The 16,450-nt window shown below is 37.1% G+C and overlaps 1 protein-coding gene and 1 long non-coding RNA gene across 5 annotated transcripts in view; both read left to right on the top strand.

Moving 5' to 3' along the window:
• The window catches only part of LOC143145302 (uncharacterized), a 150,300-nt gene that overhangs the window by 61,067 nt on the left and 72,783 nt on the right, over positions 1 to 16,450 (top strand). The window lies entirely within an intron of this gene.
• LOC143153712 (uncharacterized) lies at positions 15,784 to 16,205 on the top strand. The gene is made up of 2 exons (XR_012993899.1): positions 15,784 to 15,903; positions 15,970 to 16,205. It is a non-coding gene; the product is annotated as an uncharacterized LOC143153712 (long non-coding RNA).

Here is a 16,450-nt window from a genome sequence, read left to right as displayed (position 1 = left end):
ATACACATATATTTTTCAGCTTGTATAAATCTTCCGGAGGTTTTAAATTCTTTTACGACTGTAATTGGATATTAGATACTTTTTATTTAATACCGTGCCATAACAGAAATAATAAATGAAAACGGTATTGCCTGAATTTGCACCATAAAATATGAAATATTTTTATCACTATTTACACGCGACTCATCCATGTGAATATTTCATCCCTGTATGTATATTTTTGTTTTAAAGCCAGCAGCTCGGCAATATAAACAAACATTATTTATTATATAGCTGTTGAGATTTAATACTAGTTACTTGGGATGAAATGGATGATAAAGTAGGTATTTTACCAGTCGTAAATTCGTCAGTTCCTGAAATATTTACTCTGCAATCCACTTTCTATTCCTCTTTATTTTTCATTTGGGTTGCGAATAATAATCCAAAAGTTAGAGAAACTTTGGTGAATTTTCACAAAGTATTTTTACCGTTATCATTATTTTTAAATATAGCTATTACAGTGTTCTTCGATGAATAATTTGACGCATCGTGCAATTTGTTTTAAATATTTTATTTTCCCAGGAATATAATATTTGAACATATAATACTATTCCAATAATTGAATTTATTCGTTGTATTTGAATAGCGTGATGTGAATTATAAATCCAGTTCTTTAATTTATTCTTTAATTCTTTTTTAAATATTATGTTCATTTTATATTCGAATACTTAAATTTTGAAAGTTTGTTCACGCGGTATGTGAAAAAGAATATTCGAATATTAATTCGTTCGAATAATCGTAGTTGTACTTTTCATCAATCGTGCAAACAATACTCGTGCGATCAATAGTCTGATAATTTTGCTTTAAGAATTGTACAATAATGCGATTGCGTCAATGCGTCTCTCGAATTTCTCAAATATCTCGAATATTTGTTTTCGAAATTTTCGACGTGCCTGTACCTCTGTTGCGTGTGTGATATTTTCAGTACGAACGTCAAGTTATTTGCCAGCGGTACAAATTAAATACGGAATAACATCGAGAAATGTCAAACTTTACTAAAGGCATCAAATATATACCAATTTCCATCGAATTCAATATTTACTGTTTTCGTTCGGTGTATTCCGAAAAATCGCTCGAAACAGGAGAAACTGTCCCGTACAATTAAACACTCAATGGATGGTAATTTTCGTCGACCAATTAAACAAGGCGTACGTCACTGAAGTGATATCGCAATGTTAACAGTTCGTTTCGTTTTCACAACTGTATTTAACGCGTCACTAGCACACATGCAAAATCAACCGACGTAAATTTATTCAGGCGAAAGAGTTAAGAAAAAAATTAAATCTTTGCGTTTCTGTAACCGTGGACGATTTTCAAGCAAATTATGTGCGGGTATGCACAACAATCGATGAATCTGATTAAATTATAATTAAGCCGCGCCTACCGAATAATTTAATGTTCGAGTATTTTATACTCGAGTATTCGATTATTAAATGGAAATACAGCACAGAAAAGTGTTGCACTTAACAAACTTGAATCACAATTCGCGTTACACTATTAAAACATTACGAATATCCAGATACTCCGTTAGTGCACGAAACATTCGGATAGTCGAGTATTCAAGTATGCGAATAGTATTCAAATAGTCAAGTATTCGAACTGTATTCGAATGGTTACGTATTCAAATAGCATTCTAACTGTAATCGAATGGTCATGTATTCAAATAGCATTCTAACTGTATTCGAATGGTCATGTATTCAAATAGCATTCTAACTGTATTCGAATGGTCATGTATTCAAATAGCATTTCAACTGTATTCGAATGGTCATGTATTCAAATAGCATTCTAACTGTATTCGAATGGTCATGTATTCAAATAGCATTCTAACTGTATTCGAATGGTCATGTATTCAAATAGCATTCGAATAGTATTCGAATACCCAAATATTCAAATTATTCGTCGAATATTTAAATTGCCTAAATATTCTAATATTCGAATATAGATAAATTCCACAAATTACCCAGCCCCGCGTTACAGTACTGTAGTAGAATTGACATTTTAGCAGTAACTGTGTATTCGTTCCGTTTTATTATGATCACTGAGAACTAAATTTGAACGATGTTTTAATTTACTTATTAATTACCATATTTGCGAGACACGGTTGAATTTCGTTATTATTTTCCATAAGTAATTCGATCGTTTCACTTTACCAAGTATAGTACACTTTATGAAATATTATACTTTATTGCATCTCCGCAGAAAGTGGAATCGATAATTAGATTTCGACATCCTCGATTCCGGAGAGCTTCGACTTTCTCTCTTTCTCTCGTGTCCTTGTATATTTTTTTACGGAATGTTATTAAGAAAGTGCACTTGTTGCGAGTGTAGTACATCCTTCGTTATTACGTTATTTATGGAAAAGGAGAACCGTCAGTTTTTTTTTCTGTTATGAAACTCGAACGAAACAAAGCTTGCAAACTTTACACCTCGATAGATTTATTTGTGTAACGTTGATAAAAATAAACGCTCCGCGTTGCGTGTAAAATTGACGATACTTGCGATAGTTCGAAATACATTGCTAACATTGCCATTTATCGAGAACTACGAAAGGAAAGCAACCTACTTTCGAACGCATTAGCAGAAATGATTCAGTGACAAGAGTTTCGATGTGTGAGAAACCTCTTTTGTATTGTTTTTCTGGCGATATTATGAAAATAATAATTTTCGTGATATAACACGCGACTTTAAGTACGCTAACGGACATGCAAAATTTTATCGTTAATTTTTAATTTTGCAAGGTACAGCACGTAACCCCGATGCACACTAATAGGTATCAAAAGTATCATAATTAATTTTAAATTATAATTGTAAAATTCAAAACGTAACAGTTACCATCAAAGTATCTTTGCAGACTGTAAAATAGTTGTTCAAGTATACTTGTTTTCGGAGTATAGTTATCGTCGTCAAAGTATTATGCATATAATATTTCCTTTCAAAGTATAGTATTAGTTATCAAAAAGTAGCAATTATTTTAAAACTATAACAAATGATACCGAAATGTAGTAGTTTCTTTCAGAATATAGTAATCGACACTAAAATGTAGTAGTTCTGTTGCAAGTGTAATATCCGACATCCACATATAGTAGTTATTTTTAAACTGCAACGCTTAAGATTGTGATAGTTGTTCCAAACTATACTACTTAACAGCTATGCTAATGATATTCTCTACAAAGTATAGCAATTGATATCGAAATCAAGTGGATACTTTCGAAGTACAGTCGACGTCTCCAAAGTACAGTAGTTAATATAATTCTCTACAAAGTATAGCAATTGATATCGAAATCAAGTGGATACTTTCAAAGTACATTCGACGTCTCCAAAGTACAGTAGTTGATACAATTCTCTACAAAGTATAGCAATTGATATCGAAATCAAGTGGATACTTTCGAAACACAGTCGACGTCTTCAAAGTTCAGTAGTTGATACAATTCTCTACAAGGTATAGCAATTGATATCGAAATCAAGTGGATACTTTCGAAACACAGTCGACGTCTTCAAAGTTCAGTAGTTGATACAATTCTCTACAAGGTATAGCAATTGATATCGAAATCAAGTGGATACTTTCGAAACACAGTCGACGTCTTCAAAGTTCAATAGTTGATACAATTCTCTACAAGGTATAGCAATTGATATCGAAATCGAGTGGATACTTTTAAAGTACAGTCGACGTCTCCAAAGTTCAGTAGTTGATATAATTCTCTACAAAGTATAGAAATTGATATCGAAATCAAGTGGATACTTTCAAAGTACAGTCGACGTCTACAAAGTTCAGTAGTTGATATAATTCTCTACTAAGTGTAGCAATTGATATCGAAATCAAGTGGACACTTTTTTCGAACATTTTTATTATTTATAATAAACACATTGTTGAAATCGAATTCCGAAGCGAGAGATAACGGTTGTTTGTTGGCCTTGCCGACCAGGGAAGTCGTGTTTTTGTAACCAGTGGCGTTCGAAATTTGCAAAAAGGTTTCAATTTTTTTCTAGCATCGCGCTCGACCTTTGATATCGAGATATCCATATATGCATTACCAACCGATGCATCGATGACCCATATTCGTTCGAATGGTTGAACAAAACCGCCGAACTTGTAAATATTTCCCGGAGATATTCGTTATCTCGCGATTACAGTTTCGCGTTCTGCATTAATTAATCTCGAGCACTCGCTGGTCTGTGGACGTAGCTAATTCGTATTAACATATTCATGTATGTACTGTCAATTTGTATGCAAAAGTATTGTCTGTTCTTGCCAGTCATCCTTCGAGAAATACGGAGAATCGTTTTGCGTTGATCCTGGTGCATTTCAGAGCAATGTACCGGGTATCCTAATTTTACCGATCCGAGTTTCACGAACACGCTCCCACTATTACAGCTCCGGTTGGCTTCTCTTGGTTCTCGCGAGGAGTTATTAATGGAGGCTCTTGTGGAGCTGGATTTCATATGCAATTCATCACATCGGTAATCGACGAGCGTGTCGATATCAGTTTAATCGTTGCGTCGACGGAACGTTATTAAATCTGTCCAGCGTCGGGAACGATGCCGCGAGGAAAGACAAACGGTCCGATACGTAATCAATACGTGTCGTTCTGGCCGTGTAAGTTACCGCATTCTGTAATACGTTACAGCTCGATAAATCGGGAACGCAATAGACGCGACGATTGATGGATTAGCGGCCAATGAGTCGCGCGAAATTCCATCGGATTTTAATCTTGATCGTGCAAGTAAAACACCTTGTCAATGTGTCTGGCAGCCTGAAAGGAACTCTCCGGGATCGATGCTATTCCTCCTCCAACCGTGGATTAATATTATGTTTGAACTGTTAGGTAATCCCAAGATTAATAGCTTTTCGTATCTTTTCCTCGTCTTTTACGGTCTACCGGTAGACCATACTCCTTAGTCCATTTTTTGTCGGGGTGTAAGAGTTTATTCATTCGTGCAAGTCAATAATTCGTTATACGTCCGAGTTGAAATAAAATAATTGGTGATATTGAAGTATTCAGAGTCCCGAAATCATGGTACTTTAGGGTACTAATGACTTAAGGCTTAGGATACAGTTTCAGGGATATAAAGTTCTAAGGATGCCCAGATCTAGAGGTATCAAATTCTTGGCTTCTATAGGTATAGCGGTACAGAGTTCTTAGTTTCCCTAATTCTAGATGTATCAAATTCCTAGCTTTTATAATTCTAAAGATATCAAATTTCCAAATAGAAATTTAGAGATTTAAAGTATAGAGATTCAGAAGTATAGAATCGTAAGGAGTGTAGAATTACAGAGGTATAAGGAGTGTATCATTTAGGTATAATTTAGGAGTGTAGAATTACAGAGGTATAATGATTTAAGATATAGAGTTTCGAGGGTATAGTATCGAATAAGTATACAGATTTATGGATATAGAAAGTCATGGGTATAGAGTTGTAGCGCTACGAAGATTCAAAAGTATAGAGTCGTAGATGTGTAGAGAGTTAGGGGTGCAAGGTAATAGCAATTATACAGTTCTGAAGGTGTAGAATTGTAAAGGTATAGAGTTGTGAATTTATACATAATGTCTCAGAGTTCTCAAAACCGGACACGTAGAGACCATAAAGTTCACAAATGTTCGAGATCTATAATTCTACGAATATCGAACTTGGAAAGTCGTACAAAACTATTCGTCACTCGCCTCTGAATGTCTTTGTCACGTACCGTAACGTGTCCATTGAAAAATTTAGTTATTCGCGAGTGAGCCACGACTCGATTGATCGACTAAACCAATTAAAATCGCGATTATAAGGATGATGCAAAGAAAAACGCAGACGCGGTTGCTGTCCAGATTTTTCTTTGCGTCCTTTTCGTAATAACTTCGCCTATCACACGACCGAATCATTAAGAAACCTAATTAACGTTAGTGTCTGTACACTCGTTTCGAACATTGACACGCTCGCTTGTATCATCGGACAGATATTGACATCGTCGTTGGTTTTTCACCTCTGAGACGCGTTCCATCTGATGGGATGAGAAGATTACTCGGGGAAATAGTCTGGGTGAACTATCATATTGTCGCGAAATTGTTCCAACAAGACGTAGAACTGCGTCGATATAAATTGGAAAATTCTCCAAATCTCGATAAACGAATATTTATTTTGCAAATACTTGTTTGCTCTTAACGAAGCTCTATTCCACAGCTGCGGTAAAGCTTCATCTTTAACTATCCGAAAGAACACATAATATTCCATTAGGACCTTTTGACCCTAATCAAAAGTTAGAACCGTTATTTAGAAGTTATTTATAAGGATTATAGTACAAGGTTTAAGAAAGTATGATAGATTTCTTTAAGGAAGTATTCCCCTTTGGAGCTACCGTTTTTAGAGCAATCTTTCGTGTAAAATATTTTTTATAATTACACAGAGATATTCTCGAAACTTTGTACACGCGCTATTTCAAGTAACGCGATTGAATTTGTATACCATTCTCTTTATTATTATTTAAATAACTGCATGTTTCCCTCAGTATGATATTTTAAATGTCAGAATTTGCGTCGTCGTATTTACTCGAAATAACAAATTCAAAAAGAATTTTTATCTATAAATCGTAAAAGTTACAAAATTTTTGATTTCTTTGCATAATAAAAAAGAAAATATTGGAGATGTTGACATAATTTTAATATCTGTTTAATATGTGTATAAAATTTAAAGAAAATTCATCGATATATTCTTGAGGTATCGTGACAGTTAATTTAAAGAGCATGGTTTTGAGAAAAATGCATTTAATGTTTAGTCGAATCGATGAACGTATTTACCAAAGTATATCGTTCTTTTAAAACCGTTACAACTTCTTCGGTTTTATCGAATTTCGATATAAAATTGTAGGTATAGATACTTAAAATGCATTTTTATAAAATGCAATTAAAGGAAATCGATTTGTTGATACCGTCAAATGGGAGTATCGTTTTAAGATCGAGAAAGATAATGCAGTTACACACTATCCGCGTTATTCCATAAATCTTTCAGAATCGCATGAAGATGGTCAATTAGAGAGAGAGGAGTTCGCGAAAAGTAGAATTTAAACTCGAATCTAATTATGGTAGCAGTATGCACGATGAAGGAAGTCAGGAATATTAAGACGTATAAATTTTGTTCGTAAAAAAGTTTCGCGAATGCACGAACTTATTGAACACAGTCACATTATTATTTGAAAGGATTTGGAAATCGATTTTCGCGAAAGCCGTAGTGTGAACTCGTGGCTATTTTTGTATTTATCTATGTAAACAATATTTCGTATCAACGGTATCTCGCGGAAGCATCGATAAGCGTGGAAGTTAATTTAAAAATAAATTCATCGGGAATAGTTGTCTATTTGCAACGATACGAATATAGAATCTGCCAATTTCAAAAGTTCAAGTGAGGACATATGCTCGCGAGCAGGACGTATGTGGTTTCGAGTGTTTCTATGCGTCAGCTGTAAATCTCAGCTTCAAGTTGAGGGAACGATAAGCGCATTACGAGTCGACTTAATCCGTGTGGTCACTTGCGCCTCGACGTCGATAAGTATTCGCAGAAACGGAAGCCTGAAATGAAGGTTTTACGAGCAGCTGAATCATGAATAAGAGATGGATCCCACTTCCCTGCTTCTGAGATTAACGAGTTTCTTGGTATACCTTTATTTTATTATCTGTGGGCTTCTACGTTTCTTGTTAATAGAACTCTAACGTTTCATCACCCTAAACGTCTCGATTAGAACCTGAGAAACCACAATGCCTGGAAGTTCTAAATAGGATCCAGAATTTTTTTAAGGTCTGGAAGTTATAATTAAAATTTAGAAGATCTTAGAACCTGAAAGTTATAATCAGGATTTAGAAGATCTTAGGACCTACAAGTCGTAATTAAAACCTAGAATATTTCAAAACTTAAATGTCTCAATTAGTATTCAGAACACTTTAGGAGTTAGAACTCCTGATTAGGTGTTAGTAATCTTAATTAGAATCTCGACGAATTTTAGACTCTACGAGTTATAATTAGAATCTGAAAAATCTGAAAAGTTCTAGTTTGGAACTAGAATATTTGACGTTCTCACATGTTTCGAGTAATGATCAACGATAAAGGTGTTTCAAAGTTCCAAGAACTGACTATCTTGAAAGTACCAGCATTACACGATTCAGAATAACTTTGAAATGGTTTCTGAACAGTTTTTTACGTTTTCAATCGCATAAATTGAAAGCATGCTTTCAGGATGGAAGAATATTCTTGTTTGAATGCCCATGTATCACGTTCTCAACAATAGAAAGACGAAAGTTTCTCTTGCTACCGAGGAAACCGTATAGTGGCTTAGCCAAGCATGAAGCTATGCATACATCCTTTTCTCACGCTGCCATAATGTTTTCGGTGAAAGTAACAGAATAATAGACAACCTTATCATCGGTCGGATGCGTGGATTTATATATATTTGAATGTTAGAATCTCTTCACTATACTTTAGAGAATAGTAAAAACATACGTGAGCGTTGATCAGTGAGAAATCTCTATTCTGAATACAGTTTTATTAAACTGATATCATATTACCTTCGTCTTGGCGTAATTATAAAGCTCTATACCCAAAATTTAAAATACAGACACTTCCAGAGATCAAAGTAATCATTATTTGTTCTTAATTGGAACATCGATTGATCAAAGATAGATATCTACATACGTAGTCAGTTTAGGACTCGATAATTCAAAACACGACTTTGTCGTTGAAAATGACTAATAATATTCAGGTATCTATATCAAAAGTTTAACTGAGTCGCTCTGTACAGCTATGACACATTTTGAACTGAACTTAGATCAAGCAGCATAACAAACTTTTGAGCGAGCATTAAGCAAATAATGGATGGACAGTGACCATGGCAAAAGTTGGAAAGTAGCTCTGCAGAGGAGTCTCGAAGGTAACCGTTTGTTAGTCGCGAACCTAGTATATTAATCGAAGGTCTAACCCCGTGTTCCTAGGAAATCAATTCCCCGATCAGCATTTCTGAACGTTACATGCTAGCGCAGGAATTTATGCGTTTCAGTGAAACGTCACGTGAACCCGCGTCCCATGGGGGCTGCTTGCGTCAACATTCGTCACGATATAGAAACTTGTCTCTAACTACCTGACTGAAAATTTATGCGAATGACACGCGCCGCGATCATATTGCCTTTTGAGTAGGATCCATTTGGTCGCCGTAAAGATTCCATACCTAGAGCCAAACTGAGTTCTAACCTTTAGGTGGGATTCGAAGATCATAATTATAGTTTAGAAGTCTTATTTAGAATTTAGAAAATTTTACATCCTAGATGTCGAAGATATAATTTGGAAAACTTGAGGATCTAAAAATCTCAACGAGCATCCATTTTTAGAAGTCCTAGAGGTCTTATTTAGGATCTGAAAAATCGTATGTCACAGTTAAGATTTAGAAAACCTCGGGACCTAAAAATCCTAACGAGGACTCGAAATATTTAGATATTAAAAGCTCTACTTAGAATTTAGAAGATCTTATATCCTAGATGTCGAAGATATAATTTGGAAAACTTGAGGATCTAAAAATCTCAACAAGCATCCATTTTTAGAAGTCCTAGAGGTCTTATTTAGGATCTGGAAAATCGTATGTCACAGTTAAGATTTAGAAAACCTCGGGACCTAAAAATCCTAACGAGGACTCGAAATATTTAGATATTAAAAGCTCTACTTAGAATTTAGAAGATCTTATATCCTAGATGTCGAAGATATAATTTGGAAAACTTCAGGATCTAAAAATCCCAACGAGCACCCATAATCTTTAAAAGTTCTAGAGATCTTATTTAGGATTTGGAAAATCGTATGTCACAGTTAAGATTTAGAAAACCTCTATTTAGATATTAAAAGCTCTACTCAGAATTTAGATCTTAGATCCCAGATGTCGCAATTAGAATGTGGAAATTTTCATGACTTGAAAATTCTAACGAGGACCCAAAATTTTTAGAGTTTAGAAGTCCTATTTACTTAGGACTTGGAAGATCTTAGAATCTTAGGATCTGAAGGTCACAATTAGAATATAGAAGAGCTCAGAATCTATAATTTTATGAGACTTGGCATTCCTAACCGTTTTGAATAATGATCAAGGAAACTTGAAAGAAACTTGAAAAGAGCCTTCTTTCAAAGTTATTGGAAATTATGTAGCCATGTACTCTTGCCAAGATAACTAGTTTTTGAAACTTGAAAGAGTCGTTATCGTTGATCACTATTCAGAATAGATACACAAAGTCATCTAGATCTAAATTTGTATTTTCAGGTTTTGAGAATTTCCAAATCCTAATTATTGACTGCTAGATCCTACAATCTTTTAGATTCTAATTAAAACTTTCAAATCTTGAGAATTTCGAGATGCTAAGTGTGACTTCAAGATGTTAAACATTTTTGGGTTCTAATTAGAATTTCAACGTATAATTTCGTTTCTCCATAAGTGCAACAACGCACCCAGAAAGTGGATAGATTGAATTTTCTTGTCATTTCGCGTTTGCAAATAGTTCAGAATTATGGTTGAAGAATGAATACTTCAATCGTCGTATGGTGCAGTATTAAAAACACAACTTGTATCGGCTAAATCTTTTTCCTTATTTGCAAGTAGATTTCATGTGTTACAAAGTTCGTATTACGATTAGAGAAATATTTTTTATCATAATATTTATCGTATCTTGTATTGGAGTTTATTTTACGATCAAATTTGATTCGAGTAAGCAGTTAATTATGCCTCGTGATTAATCGCGTTACGACACTGCGTAGAAAGTGATGACTGGACTTCCAGTTATGTTGCTCGAGACTATCAAATATCGATATTGGTTACATAAATATTTCTTAATGGCGTCTCCACGAACGACAGTGTCTGTTACCCATATTGACAACCAGAAATTTCACCCAATACCTGTCCTCGGTTAAACGCTTTTTGGCGTTATTACGTCATTGGCGACCTTGATGCGATGTGAACAGATTAATATCGATGCCATTACTTGAAATAATGAGAGGGAGATAACGACGACGTCCGTCCGTTTGCAACGTAAATGCCAATGTTAACGACGAGTACTAAAATAGCAATTGCTACGATGAAGTTGTTTAATCGAACATTTCTCTCTAAATAGTTACTTAACGATTTAAGCACTCGAAATTTTCGATGTAGTCGCTGGGTTTTCAATTTTCGATCGCCCAAATGATCGAGGATTAAAATTTGTTTACTATTAAATTGTACAAGTTTCAAAACATTCGAGTTCGTATCTTGTATACGTATTCAACGATCGATTGTCCAACTGATCAAGAACTCGAGTGTCCACGTGTAAATGTTCAAGCGTATGGACATTTGAACGTTCACTTGACATCGTTATCGTGGACAATTTAAGTGGAATTTTCTCAATCGTATTTATTTTAAAATAAGTTACTTTTGTTCGTGAAATGTTTAGTCGCAATCTTGACGTTGTAATTTCAATTCAGCCAATTTCATTCGCAACGAAGATAATAGTTAACTTGCTACTCGTTATCGCACAACAGCTCGATTTTCACATGGAATAAGCCAGCAGTTGTTTACATCGGAACGACTGCGATACACGCAGGGTTGTATCGTTGAATTCCTGGCATAGTTCTCACACGCAAATGGGTAGTTTCTAGTAAAACATCATACAATTGGGACATCCACGTCCCGTTGTTGAACCGCGGAAGTACCCCGTGTTACGTTCATCTCTGCGAACGATTCAGCGTATCCACGTTGAAAGGAAATTGCGTTCGCTGGAAAATGGCACAAAACGGATTGAAAGGTAGAGAAGCGGACGAACACTCGACGATCAAATTGTGCAAATACTTTTTGATGTTACAATTGACCGAACGTGGAAATCGTGACCACGTTTACGGATGCTCGAATTGAACGAGCAAATTCTCACGTGACGAAATCTTTCAAAAAAATCGAGCAATTTGGCTCGCGTGTGTGGAAATATCACGTGTACGTCGTAAATATTCTTTCGATCAAATTCTTTGGGCTGTTTCGTGATTTAAGGTCGTTGTAAGTATTCATGAGTCAGTCAGTACAGTTCTTCGTATACTCGCGAAACGCCCTCAAACTCTTCACCACGGTTTTCACCACCCACGTCTACCAGCTAATTAACCCTTTGCGGTCTTTGGTCGCCGTACTGAGACAATTCTTATGACATCATTGTTTTTGCCAGCCGGGGATACAAAATGTATCGAGTCTGCAGAGACTGCACCTCGTGCTGGTTGTTTGTAGAGGATGTGTATACCAAAGTGATTTAATGACCCAACCACGAAAACTACGGAGAAAAGTTCTCCGTGGCTCTATACGATGCCTATCGACCGCAAAAGGTTAAACGTTGACATTTCCAGACGATGAACAAGTCTCTGACAAATATTCTCTTCGGGCTGAATGTGTTTACGCGATCCCACGCGCTAAATGATGTCACTGATGCCTTGTTTGCCTCGATTATCTCCACGTACGCGTGGAATTGGAGGCCAAACTGTAACGTCGAACAGTACGGTTAACGTTCATGCTAATTATCGGTCGTTGCGTGTTATCTCAGTCCTTGTACTGTCAGACGTAGAATGGAAAAACGACTTATGGCGTAAGATCGGAAATACCCGATAGAATCGCTTCGTTTCGACGATTTTTAGAATTTAATCGCTCGGAAATGGGGAGAGATCGTTGATTCCAAAGATCGTAACCTTGGATCCAGTATAGTTACGTACGGGCTCAAGACGGAAATGATCGTATACAAGTGACTACACGAGGATCTTGAATTATCACTTAGTTGAGAACGTGTATCTAACATTTAGATACCACGGACAAATTATTTACTTAGGTTTTGGCAATCCAGGGAGAATTTCGAGGCCGGTCTTGACAACTCGGGACGTCTAGTTGGGATCTGAATAATTCGGATGCAGTATTTAAAGTCTTGGCAGTGCAGATAAACACCCAGTTAAGCATCGACGAGCCAAACGAAACCTCCAGTTCGTATTCGCTCAATAATTATTTTTTCCAAACTGTCTATAGAGACGAGTGCGATGGTCCTAGGTCATTTTTAACGACCCTTCAAAGACACCACTCTCGAAGTGTGTATCATGTTCGTCTCGAATATTTCGAAACTGTAATGATAGCTGTGTACCCTTTAACGAATCCTGAGCGATCGTATTTCGTATAGGATTCGAGCATTTCGCCGTGCACCTACACGCGACTGGCCATGAAATTTCCTGAGGGTCTCATAAATTACTGGCTGGCGATCCAATTTCCGAAAGGGCGTTTCGAGTCCCGTCTTTCAACACGTTCCGTTTACGCTGTTAACACGTGGATAGTGACGGACTCGATCACGAAATTTACCACGACATACGAACCGATCTTTCGAACAACTATACCGATCCTCGCTGTACCAGCGATTTGGGTGACCATGCCTGGGTTAAAATAGATCAGTAATTCGACCTCGCCCGCGCAAATATTTCCAATACAAATTTTATCATTTTATCGTACTTTTCTCAATATACAAGGCGAGTTGTACTAACGGTGTAATTGAGAAAAAGTCTTTTTCGGTCGAAAACGACCGAGACTTAATACGACGAGGGTGTAAGGGAGCAACGTGTACAATAACAATTTGTTATCGTGTAAGGTGTTCCGAAACATCCGAGCATAACTTTAGAGGCAAATTTGGCACGTTAAAATGAGACAAAAGTTCACGTAAACATACGATCGGTACGACCTTCTTTCCGAATTCGAATGGTTTTTGTTTTCCAGTCATTTTTACGACAAACCGAGCTTTTCCTTCAACGTTTATGATTTACTGTCTGTTCTGCAAAGAGTAGTTTTCATTTTTCGGTAATTTTTATGATAAACTGAGCTCCTTCAAACGATCATGGTTTGCTGTCTGTTGTGTAAACTCTATTTTGTAATGTGTTTGAACCAGTTTAGTGCGTTCTCTTGATGGCAACAATACACGTGGATCTCTATTTATAGAGGCGCCTAAAGTCTTTGGTTCACAACGCATCGATAGATCAATTTGAAGTATTTCGACTTGGTATTCAAGAGAATTCTATGACAAGATATTTAAAAGCTTGCATTTGAACTGCAAAGATAATTAAACAACCAGTATAATACAAAAGCAGTTGTAATTTGTAAACAAGGTCATACATTTATATGAATTTTTCTTCTGATTTTATTACCCTGAATGTACGAAGAAAGAAACTCTCTTGCAAAGGATCTTCGCGTCTCGCGTCTTGTTAATTTACATTTTTACACATCTGAACTTGGAGTTTTGTATTCTTCGAAAGAATTCTGTACTCCTCGGAAAGGAATTTAAATAATCGTGAAAACAAAAAGGCATAGAAAGAGGAGGAAAAACAGGAACAAATGAAAACCGGATCAATTTGTGCGCTCTTTGCACTCGGTGAACGTTACGTTTATCCGTGTGCGCGATGTAAATCGAGCATGCGCAATCTCGACGATAGAGAACGACTGTTTTTCCTTCGTTTTTCCTTCGAAGGCGAGCTCGCTTCGCAAGGAAAATATTTATCGAATCTCGCGTAGACACGTTTTGTCCACAATCGTGCATTAGGAACCATTTTCTCGTACGAAATCAATCGAGCGAATAATTTGTCTTCCCTCGTTACGAGAAGTACAATCCCGGCGGTTAAAATTGATCGAGTATGGGATAAACGCGGCAACAATAACTCGGCTTATCGCGTCGATTAACCGATCGGTTAATCGTGTTCCGCGTAACGTAGACGCGCATGAATATTCGAACAGGACTGAAAAATTATTCTAGACGCAGCTTCGGGCAATTTGTCAACGAGCTAATGGTTCGACTTTTTTGCACCCTGTCGCGCAACAGCTATGTCCCGCTTACGCGAGACTTGTCATTGCATCGGTGCTCGCGCGCTTGCCTCGACGATTCTCTCTACGTCGTGGTGCAGAAACTGTGAAACGACTCTCGTAGAACGACACGTTTCCACGTGGCCCGCGAACGATCCAGCTTTATTTTCACCGGAGGCGAAATAAATTGCTCTGCCAAGGTCACTGATAGACCTTACCCACCGCACCGGTGTAATTCGATTTTACTACGAATACTACCATTTCTGGAAGCCATCTAGCTTAAATCAAAGTAGTAAATAATTGAAATTTACATCGATGCTCGATATAACGGGAAACATAACACGAACATTACGAACATTTATTATTCACAATTTTAGCGGTTACCCTCGTGTTACGATATTTAAATTAACTCGAGAGCTGAACGTACTTTAACATAAAACTGCTAAAGGAGTCGTTTGACCCGTTTTGAGTTTCTTTTTAAAGCTACTCAATCATTAGCAACGGCTTTTGCCTGCAATATTCGGTGACGATTATTGAAATAGAAAATTAATTACATTTGTAAATTGATTCGTTTTTTTCCCTTCTACTTCCGAAAACACGCGTCGTGTCCGATAGAAATAGGAATACGCTTCACCGTCGGTAGTTGGAGCGTTAAAACGCATTCTCGAAGAGATTAAAATCAAATACTCGTGATCTCGACTCCGCGTAGGTTGAGAACAAGAGCGAGAAACAACGAGAGAGATATTGGGGACAATTTCGCGACAAGTTGTGATAAGCAATACTGTGAACTGTTTCGAAGATGTCTCGACAAACAATCTCTTGCCAGAACTCTGTAGAAGCGACGAGTGCAGCGACGACTGCAGTCATTAGCGCGAATTCCCGGTTTTCATCCGCGCGACGGGAAAGATAAGAGTCCGATTTGACTCTGGAATAATGCTTGCGACGCGGATCAATTGTTCCGTTCGAACTAGGCCAACGAATACACGGGATGGCACAATCTGCGTTCAGAGAGATGCGGGGAGGGCCTCGTCAGAGTTATCAGGGTAGCTTCCTCGTTTGTCATGCGTATCTGGGAATTAAACCGCTGTTCTGAACTCGGCTATAATTAGTTGCAGTTACTTCTGCACAGGGAATCGAAATTCCGGACCGTGCCCATGAGATTCTTTGGGAATCTCACTCGGAAGTTTCCCGCCCGAGGGCTGTGCACGGCTTAACTTCTGCAAGCTCGTTTCAGAGGAAGAAAGTTTTGGCTTCTTCACGAGTTCCATGGACAGGCTCTACGAGACGTTTGTTGAAATTAAATGCCGATAGAATCAATCATAACGCAAGTATCTGTGAAACATAATGGGATTTATTCGTAATCTTCTGCGAGGAATGATAATGGAGCTCGCTAGGACCATCGAAGCTTTGAGTGTCGAGTAATAGAAGATATTACTTCGAGGAGGTCAGACATTTGGACGAGGTAGATTGTTTTGGCTATTCAAGACCACCGAGCAGCGTTTACCCCCACCGCAACGTCCAACTTTCACTATTATCGCATCTGACTGTCTCACTGCAGCGTCTGGCTACTCCCACTACACTCTCTGACCA

The sequence above is a fragment of the Ptiloglossa arizonensis genome, chromosome 1, assembly GCF_051014685.1.
Source record: "Ptiloglossa arizonensis isolate GNS036 chromosome 1, iyPtiAriz1_principal, whole genome shotgun sequence".
Taxonomy (NCBI): domain Eukaryota; kingdom Metazoa; phylum Arthropoda; class Insecta; order Hymenoptera; family Colletidae; genus Ptiloglossa; species Ptiloglossa arizonensis.
Note: the sequence above shows the minus strand (reverse complement) of the source record. Positions and strands in the feature narration are given on the sequence as shown.